This window comes from Lutra lutra, chromosome 5 (assembly GCF_902655055.1).
Source record: "Lutra lutra chromosome 5, mLutLut1.2, whole genome shotgun sequence".
NCBI classification, from domain to species: domain Eukaryota; kingdom Metazoa; phylum Chordata; class Mammalia; order Carnivora; family Mustelidae; genus Lutra; species Lutra lutra.
Window position 1 is genome coordinate 110,622,304 of NC_062282.1, and position 6,000 is coordinate 110,628,303.

Here is a 6,000-nt window from a genome sequence, read left to right on the forward strand (position 1 = left end):
TTTGGGATTCTCTCTCTCCTTGTTCTTCTGCCCTACCCACCCCCGCTCCTCTCTCATGCACACACTTGTGTGCGCGCTCTCTTTCTTTAGAATGAATAAATCTTCTAAAAAATGGTCTAAAATACAGGCATAATTTATAACCCTTTTTTCCATTGCTCTCCATAAACACCAAGTTAATTCTTTCTTTTAACGCTCTGCTCACGTTGTTATCTGCATCTGAAAAGACCTTCTACAGATTGTAACTAGATGAATTCCTACCTGTCTTTAATACCTCCCCCAGTTACTCCAGCACTACAGAACCATGATCTTTTTAGAATTAACACTTTTTGTTTTTCTCTAGTTGTTTCATCAGTGTTAGCCTTACCTTCCCAAATAATTACAAATGGTTCTTTCTATGAAGATAACTGCTTGCCTTAGACATAGCTAAGTGTTATGTTTTAAATGTCTTTAGTTTTTCTACTATGAGCACTAAGAGAAATTTATTTTTAAGGTTACATGTTTTATACCAAATTCCCAGTTCCCAGTATTTCCTTGCTTGATTCCCTGACAGAGTCTGTTTCCCAAAAATATGTAGGATCCTTACACAAGAGTGTGCCTTTCCTTTCACAGCCTGATCCTGGTAACAGAAACTTCTGGTGCCTCCAATTCCTTCGGGCTCAACTCATTACAGTGACTTAGCTTTCACCTCCCTAAAATAGCTGTGAACAATTAACACATGTATATAAATAAAAGTTCAAAGCGACCAAGTGGGTACACAAGGAAAATAAGTTTCCCTTTAAATGACACTCCATCCTAACATAGGGTTGCCTTCCTAGGATAGCTAGTACTATTCCTGTGTATCTTTCTAAAGATGTGTGTGTGTGTGTGTGTGTGTGTGTGTATATACATATATATATATATGTATATAGTCACAAATACGTGTATATATAGTGTATATGTATATGTGTATATCCATGCTTTCAATATATAGTATGTAAATATATGTGTGTGTATGTACATGCTTTCACAAAAATTGCTAAATTACACAAACATTACACATCTTGCTTTTTCACAAGTAAATATATATTTCTGAAATTGTGTCAAGGGCTACACAGTATTTATGTAACATAAATCCCTTTTGACAGACATTTAAGTTGCTTCCAATCTTTTGCTATTGCAAGCAATGTTGTACTGAACTCATATTTTGCACACATGTGCAAAATAAACTCATTAGAATAGATTGTTTGAAGTGGCATTGTTGGTTGAAGCTATGTGCATTTAAAATTGTGGTAGATATTGCCATATTGCCATTCATGAAAGATGTATGAATTCATCCTTCTACCTATAATACATCAGAGAGCTTGTCTCCCTGCTTCCTGGCCATACAATGTGTTTGCAATTTTTGGTCTTGTCAATCTTGTAGATGAAAAATGGTCTCACATGGCTTTGAACATCTTTTATCATGAGTGTGTTTCGGCAACTTTTTACATATTTAAAAATAATTCACACTTTCTTTATGTTAACTTTCATGTCTTTTTCTCTTTTTTTCTAGTGGATTGCTGACCTTTTCTTGATTGCTAGGAGCTCTGTATATATTAAATAAACTGTCATTTTTATGTCAAAAAAATTATCCAGCTGATTTGTAACAGTTTTTTTTTTAAAATTTTTGCTGTGCTAAAGTGTTTTATATTTGGAGTAGTGAAATTTATCCATCTTTGCTTTATGATTTCTAGGCTTCAGGTGTTGCCAAGATAGGCGCTTACTCTTCTCGGTTTATAAACATGGTTTATTATACTTTTACAGGCATTATGTTTTCATCTGTGCTTCTATAATTCTTATCAAACTGAAATTTATTTTTGTGTAAGAGGATAGTACAGATCTTACTTGTTTTCCAGAAAATTACCAGTTACATAAAATCAATTTATAGAGTAAATCCCAGTCTTCTTTACTGATAAGGCGTGCCGACTCAGTCACCTAGTCACTATAGATTCGGCCCTACTGATTGCTTTTGTACACTGTGCCATTTGGTTATCTATTCATGGGCCAGCACCATACTCTTAGATTATTGTTGTTTAAAAATGTTTTTATTAACTGCCAAAGTAAAATACCCTCATCTACTTCTTTCTAATTATTCTCTAATATTATACATATATTTTTCCCCATATATACTTTAGAATGAACTTGTCTAGATGAAATGGTAGAATAAACATATTTATAATACTAGCATTCCTACGTATATATCCAGGTTTTCTTTTATGTTCCTCTTGTTAGGTATCTACTTAGGTAGTTTATCTTTTTATATACTTATCTAAATGCAGTTTTTTTTCTGTTATGTTTTCTAATGGGCTGTTTTATGTTTATAAAAGGCTATATGTGTACGTGTACTAATGTTATACCTGGTCACTCTGGCAAAGTCTTGTTCTATTTATTTAGTTTTTTCACTTGATTCTTTTGGGTCTTTTAGATATACAGTTATAGCATCTTAAAATAATATTAGTTTTATTTCTTTTCATATTGTTTTACTTCTTCTCCCCATCAAATTGGTATTACTGCTGCCAAATAAATGCTACATAAGCAGACACACTTGTATCATTCCTGACTCTTATGTGAACATGTTAGTCACTTTTTTTTAAAGATTTTATTTTTTAAATTTATTTGACACAGAGAGAGAGAGATCACAAGTAGGCACAGAGGCAGGCAGAGAGAAAGGGGGAAGCAGGCTCCCTGCTGAGCAGAGAGCCCGATGCAGGACTTGATCCCAGGACCCTGAGATCATGACCTGAGTCAAAGGCAGAGACTTAACCCACTGAGCCACTCAGGCGCCCCTGGTAGTCACTTTTTATGGGCATGGCGCACGTCCTCTGCATTCCTGAGTCCAATGTAGCCATTACAGTAATTTCCTATGTACCAGCATTTGCTCAAAAAATAACTTTAAGGAGTGAAGACATTACTGTGAGTGTAGAAAGGAAATAAGTATTCATGAGGGTACAGGATAGGATAAAAGAAAAAAAAATATGTTTTCTTTAGCAGGAAAGAAAGAGAGACTTGTGAAGATTTGGCAGGATTGAAGGCTATAAACTTTGAGGTTGCATCTGACAGAAAACTGGAACTTGGTGTCTTCTGATTTAAAATGAAATGATAAAAACTTCTTTCACAGGCACCATACCCATAGCTATTTAAATACATGGTTAACTGGGACGGTGGGGGTGGGGGCGTGGGGATTCAGGGGGGATGTTATTATAAAAGTCAAAAGGACAATCTTGAACTATTTCCCCCTTTACCTGGTTTTCATTGACTTTCCCTTCTCTTTTTCTCCATTTATAGCATTGCTAAAATTGCACCAGAGATTTATTTATTTAAAATATGTAAGACTTCTAGTTTGATCCATCAAGTATAGTAATTGGACCAAAGCTAAATGAAACTTAGAGAAAAACATTTCTGCTATCCATAAACAAATGTCAAAGGTAATGAATGCATAAGATTCTCTCTGATTTTCCTGGTTCCTAAATGGGCTGAAACTTAAAAACTCTTGTCAATAAAAAATTACTTATTTTCATAATCACGGTTTTATTTTAAAACTGAAAAAGTGGAGTATATTTTAATACATGGTATTTTGGCACATGCAATTTAAAATATTTTTCATTTCTTCAGCCATTCGGAGAATAACATTTAATTCCATGTGTTTAATATTAACATTGATTCTGCTACTTCTGTCTGTAGATAAAATACTCCTAGTACATTTTCCCTAACATACATGGTAATTTTAAATATTTCACTAAAATAAGATAGAATATGATACATGTCTCATATAATAGTTGTAATTTGTCCTAAATTATTATTATTTTAGCATAATATGAAATATTTGATTAAATAATTTAAACCCATACATTTCCATACAAACCCATACAGAACCAGCATGTCAATATATGATTGGGAGGATAAAAGAAATATCATGGTCCTCACTAAGAAGAAAATTATAATATCTTGCCCTTATGCTTGTGAGAGTGACCAAAACAAAAATAAAAATGTAAATTAAGAGAGTTCTAATAAGGCTTTGAAAACACAATGACAGCATGCCTTTCTCGCTATATCTGATGATCCTGGGGACTTAATTCAGAAGGAAGTTTTTATTTTCAATAACAAAATTATAAACCATATCTAAAAGAGACTCAGAAGCATAATTGCACCATTGCCTCTTGAAATCTTTGGAGAATTTAAAGGTTTCTAGTTGGATTCCAGTAACAGTTTTTTCCCTAATCATATATAGGGATGAAACTTGATTTGTAATGTAATTTGTAATCTGAAATACATTGTAATGGACATCTTGAACTGAAGTCAGAGCTCATAAAGTAAAAATCCACACCAGTGTGGGCCTCTACTCACCCAATCACTAGTAAATAAGATTGAGGGATGCCTGGGTGGCTCAGTGGTTAAAAACTCTGCCTTGGACTCAGGTCATGATCCCAGGACGCTGGGATTGAGACCCACATTGGGCTTGCTGCTCAGCAGGGACCCTGCTTCCCCCTTTCCCTCTGCCTGCCACTCTGCCTACTTGCCTACTTGCGATCTCTCTCTCTGTCAAATATATAAATAAAATATTTTAAAAATAAATAAATAAATAAGATTGAGAAAAGATAATTTTCTATTTAGCCAAATCATTATTTACCATTTTATTATAAGGAATATATTTCTGAATGTTTCCTATAAAGTACTGTAATGAGAAAATTTATGTGAATTAGAAAGTAGAGATTATAAATCAATTTAAAATCAGGTGTTTTTCTGTTTTATTTAAAGATGATTAATTTAGAGGATTCTTCAGATTGCCACACTGGAGATGAGTAAACCAAAAGTGTAACCAAATGGAAGTTACGTATTCTTGCCAAAAAGTTTGAAAACTACATTTGTCTACTTTTTAAAACAAAATTAATAGCAGTATTGATGGTAAACCGTTTCCTAGCTTTCTTGTTCATGAATAGGAGACATAACAGAGCGTATGGCGAGGGTGGAAATGTTTCTAGCATTGCCTGTGATGATCTGACTCAGCCTCAGCTGAAAACACCCTTGTGTTATTTTAACATTTTCCTTTCCTCTGTTAAATAATGTGTCACTCTGGGCTGTGACTCGAGCTGGTTGACTCAGTTTTTTTCAGGACTCTGCCTGGGAACCTTGAGCCATGACTGAAAATACCAGGAGGTTTTCCGTTTAGAAGAGGCTTGATTTTGATAACTTAACTGTGTAGACTACTGATCTACAACTTTTAGCCAACTTTGCTTTAAGTAAAGGAAATGGCTAGGCCTTTTACCGTTCATATTTTTTAACCAAAGCAGAATCTTTTATTGTTTTATCTGCTTTATATTCATTCTATTGTACTTATATTATTATGTTTCTTTTAGCTTTCATTTAATTTTTTTTCAAATGCCGAAGACTAATCTTATGAACTCTCTATTCTAGCTTACACTCCAAACAAGAGAGATGGACAGCCCTTTTGCCTCTAATTAGTTCTGTAAAATCCCTTTCAGTGCTATAAAACAGATCTCCTTTTTTCGTCCCAGATGGCACCTTTGCCCTAAAAGGCAGTCTTGTGGAGGAAGTGGATAGCACAGAGCTTAAATCACTGCTCCTGGCAGTTGCTGGGACTGATGGCTGAGGAGTCCTTCCCCTGGGAGCAATAATCACCAGCGTAACGACTGGAGTATTGCTGCTTTCTAGTTTCTAAGATCATTCAGTCCTTAATAAACAAATCTATGAATTAAAGATAACTTTCTGACAGTGAAGCCTTCCATTCAGCCCGTAGTATGGGGTGAAAAGGAAACTAGAAATTATCATAATTCCTTTCGGTTGCGATGTCTAGCACTTCAAGAACAGATCTACATAACTCTCAGGGATATGAACTTTGGATGGCCTTCTAGCTGGACTACAGAGGTGTACAAACAGGAGCCACCTATAGAAACATGTCATAAATTGGCTTGCCTCTGCCTCCTGCAGGAATCTTCTAGGGATCTGAAGCTGAGAAGGAAGATA